Below are 16,627 nucleotides of genomic sequence, written 5' to 3'. Positions count from 1 at the left end.
GGAAGATGATATCCAGATTAGTAGATAGAGTCAGCCCTTTCTCTGTGATGCGGAGCCATGTACAATTTGCTAGAATAAATGTGGTTCTATTCGATTAGCTCTAAAGGATAGGCAAGCAGTTTGGATAAAAAGGTCCAGACATTGCTCACCATGTGACTGGTAGTAACCTTTAATGAACATGCCTAATGGTCTAGTTCTGGGGGACTCTGATCCATTTCTTTGTTTCCTTATTATGGAGGAATATCTCCTTCTTGCCTTTCCACAGTCCTTAGCCATTGCTTATTAACCTAAGAGTGGCTTGTGATGCTGTGGCCACTCCCCACCCCTCCTCCTGCTGTTGGCAGATGCTCTGGCAGCTGCGATCTTCTGCAGGATCAGTGTTCTGCATGCTCTGGTAACAGGACTGGGAAAATGAACTTCCAACCTAAAATTGGGCCCCTAATTGTGTTATTTCATGGCACTGTTGAGTAACGTCATTAAATACCATCCCCCCCCCAATGCAACAGATTTAATTGTTACAGTGTAATTACTTCATGCCAAATACTATATGGGATATAGGATCTTGATTTTGAGTCTTTGTTTACCCATATGTAAAATAGTGGTAATAAAATAGACTTATAGTGCTGTAGTGAGGATTAAATGCTCTTTCTATATTATGTAAATAACTTGGAAACTAGTAAGTATGTACACATGTGTCTTTCCTACAAGTTCCTACAAATTCCCCTTTCCCACAAATGCTAAGTTGTTAATACACTAGTGATCACAATATGCACCCAGGAAACAGAAGGATCAAGATCATAAATTAATATTTGTCAAACACAACTCACATTATTATAGAAATCAGGATACAAACTAGAAAAGAGATGGGAGAGCAAAGGAGCAGACCTGTCAATCAAAAAATGAAGCAAAAATCCTGGTCCAGTTAAAGTTTTATTTATGGTTTGTTAGGACTGCAGCTTGGGAGACACAGATTCAAAATGCACTTGAATTGCCTCTCATCAGACTCTAAAATGGAAGGGGCTTAAAAAGGGAAAAGCCACAAGGTTAAGAAAAAAATCATATAAGCTGTTTGTAAAATTATGATTGGTGCTGGCAGGAGGTGAGCATGCTTAAGTTAAGTAAGGGCTGATAAGAGAAATTTTAGATCTATGTGGTTGCAGACAGCAGCTGATATTTTGAAAAACTAGAAGGTCGCCGTCAGCAAAACTCACTTTGGTCCTTGAGACATTGTGGTTTCACACAGTTTAAAGTTAAAATTTGCACTGGAGTGAGGATGTGTTTGGCCCTGCCTCAATGTCCCCCCAACTCTATTTTGATTTTCTGACAAATGTGACTCCCTCTTGATTTCTAAAAAAAAGGTTAAAAATATGTTCCTAGAACATAAAGATTTCTTCAAGAAAAAAATGAAATCATCACCCATCCAACTGGATAATCAGAGATTATCATCTGGGGAACTGGATAAAGTAAATATTATACAGGCCTTGTTTTTTATTTTATTTTTTGAAGACTTTATTTTTTAGAGCAGTTTTAGGTTCACAGCAAAATTGAGAGGAAGGTACAGGGATATTCCAAATGCCCCTGTCCCAACACAAGCACAGCCTCCCCTACTGTCAGCATCCTCCACCAGAGTGGAACATCCTTACAGTGATGCAACCCTGACACATCATAATTACCCAAAGTCCATAGTTTACATTAGGGCTCATTCTTGGTATTGTACACTTTCGGGTTTGGACAAATGTATAATGACTTGTATCTACCATTATATTATCATACAGAATAGTATCCCAAAAATCCACTGTGTTCTGACTATTCATCTCTCCTTCTCCCCAACACCAGGTGACCACTGATCGTTTCACTGTTGCCATAGTTATGTGTTTTCCAGAGGGACACATAATTGAGACCATTGGCTTTTTTCACTCAGTAATATATATTAAGATTCCTTCATGTCTTTTTGTGGCTTAATTTCTTTTAAATGTTGAATAATATTCCATTGTCTGGATGTACCACAGTTTATCTATCTAAGGACATCTTGGCTATTCCCAGGTTTTGGCAATTATGAATAAAGCTGTTATAAACATCTGTGTGCATGTTTTTGAGTGAACTTTGGGTTAATAACAAGGAGCATGATTGCTAGATTGCATGGCAGGAGTATATTTAGTTTTGCAATTAATCACCAAACTGTCTTCCAAAGTCACCGTACCATTTTTCATTTCCACCAGCAATGAATGAGGGTCTCTGTTACTCCACATCCTCACCAGCATTTGGTGTTAACAGTGCTCTGGATTTTGGCCATTCTAATAAGTATACAGTAGTACCTCATTGTTGTTTTAATTTGCATTTCCCTGATGATTAGATGTGGAACATTTTTCCATATGCTCATTTGCCATCTGTGTTTCTTCTACGGTGAGGTCTCTGTTAACGTCTTTGTACCACTTTTTACCTGTGTTTTTTGTTTTCTCACTGTTGAGTTTTAACAGCTTTATGTGTACTTTCAAAACAATCCTTTGTCAAGTATGTCTTTTGATATTTTCTCCCAGCCTGACTTGTCTTCTCATTCTCTCGATGATGTCTTTCACAAAGTGGAAGTTCTTAATTTTAGTGAAGTCCCACTTATCAATTATTTCTTTCACAGATCATGCCTTTGGTGTTGTAAGAGCCTTGTTTTTCACCCGTGAAATAACTGATTCTCTCTTAAGAAAGATGGCTCACTCTGATTCCTGTGATGTTGGTGGCCCTGCTATGACCAGGACATAGGACATTATATTCCCCACCTAGGATCTTTCTATGAGCCTGTCTTGCAATTACAAGATGAACCCTGGATTTTTCATTATGTTTTCAATTTCAACATTTTTCCCCAAAATGATTCTAGGAAAACAACTCTGAATGAATGAGCTTGAATTTAGTCTGCTTCTTAGAAGCCAAGTGACCTTGGACAAGTGAGTTATCTTCTGAGATGTATTTTTCTGCAACTCGGTAAGATAATACTTGCCCCATGTGAAGTCATCAAGTACGTAACATGAACTCACTAAGCCTTAAACCCAATCAATCATTCCCAAGTACAACATCCACCCTGACCGTTTATGTTTGCCAAAAGGTGGAGCTTCTTACTTCAAATCTAAAAATATGATGTGCTATAGTGTTAAAAGTAGAAGCAGAAGACTTTCTATCTGAATTTTAAAATTCAGGTCAGGTCAGGTCTAGTAAGTTTTTCATCTCAAGTATTTAGCAGGGAAAATGTTTCAGGGCAATCAGACAGGGCAGGAATCCCAGACTTGCCAGTGACCACAGGTTAGAGATGTGGACATGCCACTTGACTCTTTCACCCCAAAGAAGCTCCTGCACTCCCTGCCTTTAGGGCACTCATCTCAGTTTGTGATTACACATTCACTAGTGGGATTTCATCTGTCTTCCTCCTAGACCACAAGCTCCAAGAGAATAGAAACTGTGTCTAACACAGTGCCTGGCACACATGAGATTTGCTTTTGTAGAAGGAAGAAAATGGACATTTGTTTAATATGTGCCTTTAAGTTAGTGCCAACTGAAAGTTAGACAACAATAAATCATTATCAAATAATAATAAAAATAATCAAATGGGAAAACCAATAATATTTATTTAATTTGGATTGGCAAACTTAATATCAAGCCCTAATTAACTTTTCTCCTCTGAATTGGTATTCAGAATAAAATCCCTTTATTCTGACTTTCAGTTTGTCTTGGTGGTCCAATAACAATCTTGTGTAGAATTGGGATTTGCAAACAGTAAGAAAACAGTGTTGTGAATTTTAATACTTTTTAAGAATTTAAGTACAGGTTGTACTTTAAAAAAAACAAAATATTTAACTTTTTGAAAACACCTATTTTCTCAACTGTAACACAATCAAAGTGTTATTTTTCAGTAGAAGGAAATGAAATATGGAGGTAAGCACAAGCTGACGAGGAATCACTTGAAAATCAAAGAAAACTCAAAATAGGGAATAAAGGGTATGACTTGGGAAAGAAAAAACTCTTGAATCCATTCAACCCACGCTAAACTAGAAATCGAATAATGACATGAATAAAGTCTCATTGACAAAGCATGAGAACTATTGAAATAGATGAAAAAGGCAGAGTGAAATCAAATACAATTCACTTGCACTGAAAAACAACCTTTAGTGGCAATGTTTCACGCCACAGTTAATATAAAATAAGTCATTATTTGAAAAGAAAAAAGAAAGCTCACCTATTACATCACATCAATACTGCATTTCCCAGAAGCTCATCATGGTTCTCTCCATAGAGGCCAAATAATGCAGAGAAATAATCTTTTATGTCTGCTTTTGTCTTCCTGTCTCCTGCCCGGGAGTGTTCATTTCATTATTCTGTTTTGGTTCAACCAGTAAAAATTCTCATGGGATTTCAACGCAGATGAATCCAGGCCCTTTTTGCAGCCCTAAAATAATTCAAGACAAAAAGGAAAAAGTAAAATTAACAACCTTTTCCTATTTCTAGTCTCAACCTTATCCTCACAGCAAGGTATTTTTTGTTTTAATTATCCAGATAAGTGGCTCAATTCTTCACTTAGTTTGGCTTTAGAGAAATGACCATAAACTGTGAGTGTTTTTTTATTCCATAATTATTAGCACTTACTATGTTTTGGGGGCTCTTGAGGGTGATCCAAATTCCTCAATTCATTGGACTTTTGTCTCTTTATCTGGAAAAGAGGTATAATGATGCCTACCTCATAAAATCTTGGTTAGGATTCAATGAGATAAAATAAATGAGATGTCCACATCAGCATCAAATACATGGAGGCTGCTTCCCATTCACTCTCTCATTTATTACCTCTTCTGACAACAGTAACTGCTGATCACTCATCAGGTGCTGCCCTGTGGAAACTTAGAATCCAGTGAGTGAGAAAGACAAGCAAACAGAATGCAGCAATGTAGGTATGCACAAGGCACCTGCCCCACCAACCTGCCTGTTAAGGGGAAGGGGGTACTTTCCAGGAGAAGGAGTTGTGAGAAGTCTGGAATCGGCATGTGGGCAGAAGCAAATGCCCTAAAGGAAAGTAGGCTTTGCTGTTTTAGAGAACTGAAAGTTCACCCTTGGAGTACAGTAGAGGAGACAGTAAGAGAGCTGGCTTGTGGTAAGTACGGGCCACATCAGGAAAAGGTATATATACCTTCTAATGAACTTTGGACATTAGAGGGCAAAAGAGAGCATCTAAGTGTTGCTGTTTTCTTTTTTTTTTAGATAATTATTTTTTATTGAAGGGTAGTTGACACACAGTATTACATTAGTTTCAGGTGTACAACACAGTGATTGAACATTTATATACATGATATATATATATATCATATATATATATACATATATTTTTGTGAGGGCATCTCTCATATTTATTGATCAAATGGTTGTTAACAACAATAAAATTCTGTATAGGGGGGTCAATGCTCAATGCACAATCCTTAATCCACCCCAAGCCTAATTTTCGTCAGTCTCCAATCTTCTGAAGCATAACGAACAAGTTCTTACATGGAGTACAAATTCTTACATAGTGAATAAGTTACATGGTGAACATTACAAGGGCAGTCATCACAGAAACTTTTGGTTTTGCTCATGCATTATGAACTATAAACAGTCAGTTCAAATATGAATATTCATTTGATTTTTATACTTGATTTATATGTGGATTCCACATTTCTCTATTATTATTATTTTTAATAAAATGCTGAAGTGGTAGGTAGATACAAGATAAAGGTAGAAAACATAGTTTAGTGTTGTAAGAGAGCAAATGTAGATGATCAGGTGTGTGCCTGTAGACTATGTGTTAATCCAAGCTAGACAAGGGCATTAAAACATCCACGGATGCAGAAGATTTCTCTCAGAACAGGGGGGGAGGTTCTAAGCCTCGCCTCTGTTGATCCCCAATTTCTCACTTGATGACCCCCCTGCAACTGTGCCTGTCTTAGGTTGTTCCTCCCTTGAGGAATCTTACCCATCTCTGGCTAACCAGTCATCTTCCAGGGCCATACAGGGAAATGTTAAGTTGGTAAGTGAGAGAGAAGCCTTATTGTTTGAAAAGGTTAGCTTTTTACTTCTTTGCATATTTATGCCCTGTGGCTTCTATGCCCAGCATTTGTCTTGAGGTGTCTTTACCACTTGGAAGAATTATGATACTCGGTAAATTCGATATGTAGCACGAATTCTATTTAAGGGTTGTAATTAGGAAGGAAGAAGAAAAGCTATAGAAGTAGCAGGCGGAAGAAAACCTGGGAAGATTGATTATTTCTTTGACATATCTTCTTGTAGAGTAACTTCAGCATGTATAGGTTTTAAACTACTAATTAAATTGCACGCACACATTAACATAATAGGAGTACAGTTACATAACCAAAGCATACCTGTAATTACCAGCCATCTCCAGTGGAACCAAGAAAACCAGTTAGGCACCTTAGGCATTTGTGAAAACTTATCTATGATATGGTGGATATTGTCCAACTGAACTTGAACAGTCTGAGAGAAATCAGACAAATTAAAACAACCCATTCCTGGGGACTGTTCACATCCCATATGTTCTTTTAACAGAAAATAGTCTGTAGTTGTAAGATTTTGGAGCGCTACAATTTGCACATCTCCTAATTCTCGGTTGAGTTCCAACAGTATAGATCCAGTCAAATTTGTTGTTTTACTGTATGCACAGGCCAGCTTAGATATCTCCTTCTTCATTTCCATGGCAAGTCCAGGAACCGGTGGGATGAGTGCATCTACACCTGTAGCAGTGCATGGATCTTTGTTGGGGTTTTTTGATGATCATCTTCTGGCATGAGTCTTCCCAAGAATGCTGATGTTGGAAGTTCTTTTTCATATCGTATCTTAGTTCATTTTCGGGATAGCCAAATTAGGCTTTGATCCTCTGTATAAACACAAATAGACCCTTTGCCTACACTTTTATATGCCCTTTATATCATTGTGTAGAACTCATTGGAGGTCACCACACAGGAACTGCTTTTTTTTTTTATCATCAATCTACACTTACATGATGAATATTTTGTTTACTAGGCTCTCCCCTATACCAGGTGCCCCCTATATACCCCTTTACAGTCACTGTCCATCAGTGTAGCAAAATGTTGTAGAATCACTACTTGTCTTCTCTGTGTTGTACAGCCCTCCCCTTTCTACCACCCCCCCATGCATGCTAATCTTAATACCCCTCTTTTTCTCCCCCCCCCTTATCCCTCTCTACCCACCCATCCTCCCCAGTCCCTTTCCCTTTGGTAGCTGTTAGTCCATTCTTGAGTTCTGTGATTCTGCTGCTATTTTGTTCCTTCAGTTTTTCCTTTGTTCTTATACTCCACAGATGAGTGAAATCATTTGGCATTTCTCTTTCTCCGCTTGGCTTGTTTCACTGAGCATAATACCCTCCAGCTCCATCCATGTTGCTGCAAATGGTAGGATTTGCCCTTTTCTTATGGCTGAGTAGTATTCCATTGTGTATATGTACCACATCTTCTTTATCCATTCATCTATCAATGGACATTTAGGTTGCTTCCAATTCTTGGCTATTGTAAATAGTGCTGCGATAAACATAGGGGTGCATTGGTCTTTCTCATACTTGATTGCTGCATTCTTAGGGTAAATTCCTAGGAGTGCAATTCCTGGGTCAAATGGTATGTCTGTTTTGAGCATTTTGATGTACCTCCATACTGCTTTCCACAATGGTTGAACTAATTTACATTCCCACCAGCAGTGTAGGACAGTTCCCCTTTCTCCACAGCCTCGCCAACATTTGTTGTTGTCTGTCTTTTGGATGGCAGCCATCCTTACTGGTGTGAGGTGATACCTCATTGTAGTTTAAATTTGCAATTCTCTGATAATTAGCGATGTGGAGCATCTTTTCATGTGTCTGTTGGCCATCTGTATTTCTTTTTTGGAGAACTGTTCAGTTCCTCTGCCCATTTTTTAATTGGGTTATTTGTTTTTTGTTTGTTGAGGCATGTGAGCTCTTTATATATTCTGGACGTCAAGCCTTTATCGGATGTGTCATTTTCAAATATATTTTCCCATACTGTAGGGTTCCTTTTTGTTCTATTGATGGTGTCTTTTGCTGTACAGAAGCTTTTCAGCTTAATATAGTCCCACTTGTTCATTTTTGCTGTTGTTTTCCTTGCCTGGGGAGATATGTTCAAGGAGAGGTCACTTATGTTTATGTCTAAGAGGTTTTTGCCTATGTTTTTTTTCCAAGAGTTTAATGGTTTCATGACTTACATTCAGGTCTTTGATCCATTTTGAGTTTACTTTTGTATATGGGGTTTAGACAATGGTCCAGTTTCATTCTCCCACATGTAGCTGTCCAGTTTTGCCAGCACCATCTGTTGAAGAGACTGTCATTTCGCCATTGTATGTCCATGGCTCCTTTATCAAATATTAATTGACCATATATGTCTGGGTTAATGTCTGGATTCTCTAGTCTGTTCCATTGGTCTGTGGCTCTGTTCTTGTGCCAGTACCAAATTGTCTTGATTACTGTGGCTTTATAATAGGGCTTGAAGTTGGGGAGTGAGATCCCCCCTACTTTATTCTTCTTTCTCAGGATTGCTTTGGCTATTCGGGGTCTTTGGTGGTTCCATATGAATTTTTGAATTATTTGTTCCAGTTCATTGAAGAATGTTGCTGGTAGTTTCATAGGGATTGCATCAAATCTGTATATTGCTTTGGGCAGGATGGCCATTTTGACAATATTAATTCTTCTTAGCCACGAGCATGGGATGCTTTTCCATCTGTTAGTGTCCCCTTTAATTTCTCTTAAGAGTGACTTGTAGTTTTCAGAGTATAAGTCTTTCACTTCTTTGGTTAGGTTTATTCCTAGGTATTTTATTTTTTTTGATGCAATTGTGAATGGAGTTGTTTTCCTGATTTCTCTTTCTGTTGGTTCATTGTTAGTGTATAGGAAAGCCACAGATTTCTGTGTGTTGATTTTGTATCCTGCAACTTTGCTGTATTCCGATATCAGTTCTAGTAGTTTTGAGGTGGAGTCTTTAGGGTTTTTTATGTACAGTATCATGTCATCTGCAAATAGTGATAGTTTAACTTCTTCTTTACCAATCTGGATTCTTTGTATTTTTTTGTTTTGTCTGATTGCTGTGGCTAGGACCTCCAGTACATGTTAAGTAACAGTGGGGAGAGTGGGCATCCCTGTCTAATTCCCGATCTCAGAGGAAAACGTTTCAGCTTCTCGCTGTTTAATATAATGTTGGCTGTGGGTTTTTCATAGATGGCCTTTATTATGTTGAGGTACTTGCCCTCTATTCCCATTTTGCTGAGAGTTTTTATCATGAATGGATGTTGAACTTTGTCAAATGCTTTTTCAGCATCTATGGAGATGATCATGTGGTTTTTGTCTTTCTTTTTGTTGATGTGGTGGATGATGTTGATGGACTTTTGAATGTTGTGCCATCCTTGCATCCCTGGGATGAATCCCACTTGGTCATGGGGTACAATCCTTTTGATGTATTTTTGAATTCGGTTTGCTAATATTTTGTTGAGTATTTTTGCGTCTATGTTCATCAGGGATATTGGTCTGTAGTTTTCTTTTTTGGTGGGGTCTTTGCCTGGTTTTGGTATTAGGGTGATGTTAGCTTCATAGAATGAGTTTGGGAGTATCCCCTCCTCTTCTATTTTTTGGAAAACTTTAAGGAGAATGGGTATTATGTCTTCCCTTTATGTCTGATAAAATTCCGAGGTAAATCCATCTGGCCCGGGGGTTTTGTTCTTTGGTAGTTTTTTGATTACCACTTCAATTTCGTTGCTGGTAATTGGTCTGTTTAGATTTTCTGTTTCTTTCTGGGTCAGTCTTGGAAGGTTGTATTTTTCTAGGAAGTTGTCCATTTCTCCTAGGTTTCCCAGCTTGTTAGCATATAGGTTTTCATAGTATTCTCTAATAATTCTTTGTATTTCTGTGGGGTCCGTCGTGATTTTTCCTTTCTCATTTCTGATACTGTTGATTTGTGTTGACTCTCTTTTCCTCTTAATAAGTCTGGCTAGAGGCTTATCTATTTTGTTTATTTTCTTGAAGAACCAGCTCTTGGTTTCATTGATTTTTGCTATTGTTTTATTCTTCTCAATTTTATTTATTTCTTCTCTAATCTTTATTATGTCCCTCCTTCTGCTGACCTTAGGCCTCATTTGTTCTTCTTTTTCCAATTTCGATAATTGTGACATTAGACCATTCATTTGGGATTGTTCTTCCTTTTTTAAATATGCTTGGATTGCTATATACTTTCCTCTTAAGACTGCTTTTGCTGTGTCCCACAGAAGTTGGGGCTTAGTGTTGTTGTTGTCGTTTGGTTCCATATATTGCTGGATCTCCATTTTGATTTGGTCATTGATCCATTGATTATTTAGGAGCGTGTTGTTAAGCCTCCATGTGTTTGTGAGCCTTTTTGCTTTCTTTGTACAGTTTATTTCTAGTTTTATGCCTTTGTGGTCTGAAAAGTTGGTTGGTAGGATTTCAATCTTTTGGAATTTACTGAGGCTCTTTTTGTGGCCTAGTATGTGGTCTATTCTGGAGAATGTTCCATGTGCACTTGAGAAGAATGTGTATCCTGTTGATTTTGGATGTAGAGTTCTGTAGATGTCTATTAGGTCCATCTCTTCTAGTGTGTTGTTCAGTGCCTCTGTGTCCTTACTTATTTTCTGTCTGGTGGATCTGTCCTTTGGAGTGAGTGGTGTGTTGAAGACTCCTAGATTGAATGCATTGCATTCTATTTCCTCCTTTAGTTCTGTTAATATTTGTTTCAGGTATGTTGGTGCTCCTGTATTGGGTGCATATATATTTATAATGGTTATATCCTCTTGTTGGACTGAGCCCTTTATCATTATGTAATGTCCTTCTTTGTCTTTTGTTACTTTCTTTATTTTGATGTCTGTTTTGTCTGATACCAGAATTGCAACACCTGCTTTCTTCTCTTTGTTGTTTGCATGGAATATCTTTTCCATCCCTTGACTTTAAGTCTGTGCCTGTCTTTGGGTTTGAGGGGAGTCTCTTGTAAGCAGCATATGGATGGATCTTGCTTTTTTATCCATTCTATTACTCTGTGTCTTTTGATTGGTGCATTCATTCCATTTACATTTAGAGTGATTATTGAAAGGTATGAACTTATTGCCATTGCAGGCTTTAAGTTTGTGGTTACCAAAGGTGCAGGGTTAGCTTCTTTACTATCTTACTGTCTAACTTAACTTGCTTGTTGAGCTATTATAAACACGGTCTGAAGATTCTTTATTTCTCTCCCTTCTTATTCCTCCTCCTCCCTTCTTCATATGTTGGGTGTTTTGTTCTGTGGTCTTTTTAGGAGTGCTTCCATCTAGAGCAGTCCCTGTAGGATGCCCTGAAGAGGTGGTTTGTGGGAGGCAAATTCCCTCAACTTTTGCTTGTCTGGGAATTGTTTATCCCTCCCTCATATTTAAATGATATTCGTGCTGGATACAGTAGTCTTGGTTTGAGGCCCTTCTGTTTCATTGCATTAAGTATATCATGCCATTCTCTTCTGGCCTGTAGGGTTTCTGTTGAGAAGTCTGATGATAGCCTGATGGGTTTTCCTTTGTAGGTGACCTTTTTTTTCTCTCTGGCTGTCTTTAATACTTTGTCCTTGTCTTTGATCTTTGCCATTTTAATTATTATGTGTCTTGGTGTTGCCCTCCTTGGCTCCCTTGTCATGGGAGTTCTGTGTACCTCTGTGGTCTGAGAGGCCATTTCTTCCCCTAGTTTGGGGAAGTTTTTGGCAATTATTTCTTCAAAGACAGTTTCTATCCCTTTTTCTCTCTCTTCTTCTTCTGGTATCCCTATAATGCATATATTGTTCGTTTTCGATCGGTCACTCAGCTCTCTTAAAATTCTTTCATTCCTGGAGATCCTTTTATCTCTCTCTGCATCAGCTTCTCTGCGTTCCTGTTCTCTGTTTTCCAGTCCATTAATGGTCTCTTGCATCTCATCCATTTTGTTTTGAAGTCCTTCCAGAGCTTGTTTTATTTCTGTATTCTCCTTCCTTAGTTCTTGCATATTTCTCTGCAAGTCCATCAGCATGGTTATGACTTTTGTTTTGAATTCTTTCTCAGGAAGACTGGCTAAATCTATCTCCCCAGGTTCCTTCTCAGGGGAAGATGTAGCAGATGCTGAAGCTGTCTGGGTTAGTCTTGTCTGGATCATATTTTTTTGCCCTTTCATGTTGACAGGTGCTATTGACTGTCAGCTGGGAAGGCCAAACTTTTCACCTGCTCCTGGCCTTTCTTTAGTGGGACAACTGCGACCCCTAGTGGCTTTTGTTGTGTAATTGCGTGTAGGCTGGGTCTTTGTGTCTTGTCCTGCGGAAGTGTAGGAATTTTCCTTTCTGCCTTTCTGTGGGCGTGTTTTGCCATAGGCTGTTTCTCTGCTTTCGCAGAGCCCGGAGGGGTAATGGATGTGGTGGGGGGTGCTGTTTGGCTGTTTACCTCCGTGAGAAGGTCTCAGAGCTGTTGCCCAGGGGGTTAGTGCTCCCGGTTTTCCCTGTAATTTCCAGCCACTGGGCTGTGACCTGTGTTGTTTCCATCTAGCTGTTAAATCCCTGTCCCTTTAAGACTTTCAAAAAGCCCTCACTTTTCTTTGTCCAAGGGGCATCAGCTTCGGCACCCGCTCAGAGGTCTTGCTGCCCTATTTCCCTAGTTTCCAGCCGTCCATGCATGCACTGTGTCTGTGCTCTGATGCGGGTGGCTGGGGCTGGGTGTTTAGCAGTCATGGGCTCCCTCTCCCTCCCTCCGGGAGCTGGGGGGAGGTGTGCTCGTGTCCCGCCGGGCCGGGGCTTGTGTCTTACCACTTTCACCAGGCGCTGGGTTCTCGCTGGTGTAGATGTAGTCTGGCTGTTGTCCTGTGTCTTCTGGTCTCTCTTTTAGGATTAGTTGTATTTGTTGTAGTTTCAAAACTATATATGTTTTTTGGGAGGAGATTCCCACTGTCCTACTCACGCCACCATGTTGGCTCTGCCCCCTGTTTTCTTTTTTAAATAGGATGTCTTTTCATATTGTAGAACTTATACCTGTTAATTAAAGGGAAATATAGGAAAGCTTATAAATGAAAATGTAAATGAGAAGCCCTCTAGTGCTCTCATCCAGAGGTAACCATTGTTAATATTTTGGTGTAATTCACAATTGAGATAATACATTGTATTGCTTTTTGTTGTTATTATAAACATTGCATATTAATTGTAGAAAAATTACAGATGATTAAAAACACAAAATAAAATATACTCCAAATCCCCTCACATAGCTACATTTTACAGCTTGGTCTTTGTCCATCTGAACTTCTGTATGGGTCTTTATTAGTTCTTAGTCTTTGTTAATCTCTTTTTTCCTGTATGTTCCTTTTAATATATCAGGAGAATATTCCCATATTACAAAATTTCATGTATAGCTTAAGTAATGACAGAATAAAATATTTTTGTATGATAAAATTTAATCAATTTCCTATTGTGAACACTTATGCTTCTCCAACCTTTCACTCTAAATAACATTATGATGAGAATTTCATAGCTAAACCTTTACAGATTTCTAAAAATTTCTATAGAATAAAACATTAGCAGTGGCCTTTAAGGTATTTAAAGATGTTAATATATATACTGTTAAACTGCCCACTGAAAAACAGTTTCAGTTTTTCTCCTAGTGGTCATTATGTCTGTGCCTGACATACCTCAGCCACTGAATATGGTCAGATTTCTTAATAATGACAGTTTTGTAGATAAAACATGGTAACTTGTCAGTTGGCATTTCTTTGCTTAACAATGAAGTTAACCATATTTTCATGTATCAATTGGTAATTTTCTCTTCTCTTCCAAACTATGTACTAATGAACTGTTGCCATTTATTATATTCTTTTATCAAACCTTATATTAAGGAAATTTACCCTTTTTAGTATATATATTGAAAATATTTTGTTGAATTATGTTCATGGATTTTTTTTTTTTGCATAGGAGCTATAGCAAAAATGTTTTCAACATTTCCATAACCAAATCTATTAATCTTTACTTTTATGGGTTCTTCTCATGGCCTTGGGCTTAGAAAGGCACCCCCCACTGCATGGTTACATGAATACTACCCATGACTTATCCTGGTAATTACATTTTTTATTCATGTGGAATTTACTTATGTCATATGGGAGGTATAGCTCTAATTTAGTTTTCTTTCCTCCCCAATGCTTAGCCCAATGTTTCACCTTTATGTGTTGAAGAATCCAACATTTCAGCCTTCATTTGAAATGATACTCATGGCTGACCTGGTAATTATTATCTATGACCATTTATCATTCCTTATTTTACTAATGGAAACCCACTGGTGGGAGTCATGGGCCCATATGTTCTTGAGGCTGGTTCTGTGAGTCAGAAAGCAGAACGACTGAAGATCCTGGGATAACTAATATTTTCTGAAGTGGTGGCCTCACTGTTAAGTGTCCTTTTACCATTTTTCCTTCCTTGGTCCTGGAATATGAGGTGAATCCCGTCAGTGAGGTGACCATCTTTCCACCATGAGGGCAAATCCAACTGCTGAGGCTAGGGAGGCAGGAGGCCAGAGAAAACCTGAGAGAAAGCTGGAGGCCAGGTTTTAGGATCAACTGTTTGGAAAGACTGAGGGCAGTTGTGTCTTCTGGTATATGAACAAATTAAAGGCTCTGAGGAGACATGCAGCCAGGAAATTTCTTTGACATTGTTTAGTTCAACTTCTTCCCTTTTTCTTATTCCATCAGACATTTGAGAAATGCTCAAGTAATCAGTGATATTACTAGAAATTCTAATATTAATCATTGAATTTCTGAAATGTATAGTGCTGAAGCAGGCCTTCTATTTTATTTAGGATTTTTGAATTGACATTTATAAATAAGCATGCAACATGTTTTTTTCTTCTATGTATTATTTCTGCTAGAGTTAGGTATCAGAATTATGCTAGCTTTCCAGTATTAAATAAGGAAGCTTTATATCTGTTTATAAGATCTAGAGGAATTTAAATAGCAAAGAAATAATCTTTTCTTTAAGCTCTGAACAAACATGACTGAGAAATCACTCCCCTTGGGGCCAGCAGCTTTTGTGTTCTGACAGCTTCATCTTTGCCTACCATGATTATTGCTCAGTTCAGATTTTTTTCCTCTTCTTATTTTAATTTGGTTTCTTATTGTTCCTAAAAGATCACCAATATCAATGAAAATTTCAGTTTCTCTGTAAAATACTTATTTCTTGAATTCAGAGGTATCATCAATTGTAAGAGGCATCACCAACTTTATATCACCTCAGGAAAAAAAATCCTATTAAATTAGCTAAAAAACTGAGTTGCTAATTAACAACAGCATACATTTAAATGTACAATTATGAACCACTGTCACTTCTTAATCAAAGTTGAAGTCTATAATTTGTTTTTCTCATTAATAGTCAAAAGGTCTTTCTGAAAAATTTTGGCCATGAACAATTAATTATGCAATATACCACATTAAGATGATGTGTTTTTTATGATCCAGGTGCTTGAACTTGAATACTTACCACATTTAGGCTTAGTAGTAAAATTTAACTTAGATCAAATATTATTAGAGTTTATGTATGGATTTCTTATTTGATTAAAGGGCTTATTTTGCTTTTTCCCCTTTAACTGAATAATGCCTAACAGTTAAACAGCTTCCAATCAAAGTCAGTCAATAACTTTTGACAAATGGAGGTTCATTTCCTAAGTTATTAGCCTCTGTGCATGAACAGGTACTCCAACACATTTGAGCATTGGAATGTGTATGACATATTTGGAGATTCCCAGCAATGATTAAAACAAAGATAAAAGCAGAAATTAATTAATAAACAATATTGTTTATTAGCCCAAAAGTTGGGCTTTTGAAAGACTACTAATGTTGATAAACCTTTGGCAGGAGTGATAACAAATAAGAGAGAAGGCACACATTCTTAACATTGACAAGGAAAAAGGAACATCCATACAACATCTACAGGTATTGGAAAAGTGACAGAAAAAATAATGAATAACTTTATTCCAATAAACATGACAACTTAGATGAAATCAAAGATTCCCTTGAAAAAAAACAGCAACTTACCTAAACACAAAATGAAATAGGAAAAGTGAATAGTTCCATCTCTACTGGAGAAATTGAATCCTTAATTAAGAGGGTTATTTTTTTTCTTTCAGAGAAATCTCCAGGCCCTGATGGCCTCAGTAATGAAGTCCATAAATATTTAAAGAAGAAATAAAATTAATATTACCCAAGTGTTTTCAGGAAACAGGGGATGAGGGAACATACCATAACTTGCATTATGAGGCCAACATAATCCTGAAAATAAAAACAGCAAAGACATTAAAAGAAAGGAAAACTATGGACCAATACCATCACATACACAGATAGAATAATTCTTAACAAAATATTACAGATCAAATCCAGAAATATGCAGAAAGGGTAACACATTATGACCAAGTGAGTGTTACCTCAAGAATGTAAAGTGGGTTTGACACCCGGAAATCAATCAATGTAATTCATCATCTTAACACAAAAAAGGAGAAAAACCATGTGATGGTTTCAATCTACACAGAAAAAGTTCAACTTATGTTAACACTTTTCAGCAAATTAGAAGTAGATGGAAGC

The 16,627-nt window shown here is 37.6% G+C and overlaps 1 long non-coding RNA gene across 2 annotated transcripts in view; it reads right to left on the bottom strand.

Annotated features, from left to right (window-relative positions):
- Positions 1-13,213, bottom strand: part of LOC118974154 (uncharacterized) — a 29,262-nt gene extending 16,049 nt beyond the window's left edge. Inside the window, exons 1-3 of one of the 2 annotated variants that reach the window (XR_012132193.1) lie at positions 12,825-13,213; positions 4,627-4,690; positions 4,220-4,429 (exon numbers count right to left, since the gene is read on the bottom strand). This is a non-coding gene — a long non-coding RNA (uncharacterized lncRNA). Of the gene's footprint in view, positions 1-4,219; positions 4,430-4,626; positions 5,590-12,824 lie in introns of those variants that run through there. The other variant, XR_012132192.1, reaches the window with a different exon arrangement.
- Between the last annotated feature and the right edge of the window lie 3,414 nt (positions 13,214-16,627).

The sequence above is a fragment of the Manis javanica genome, chromosome 6, assembly GCF_040802235.1.
Source record: "Manis javanica isolate MJ-LG chromosome 6, MJ_LKY, whole genome shotgun sequence".
Taxonomy (NCBI): domain Eukaryota; kingdom Metazoa; phylum Chordata; class Mammalia; order Pholidota; family Manidae; genus Manis; species Manis javanica.
This window is presented reverse-complemented; position numbering and strand designations above follow the sequence as displayed.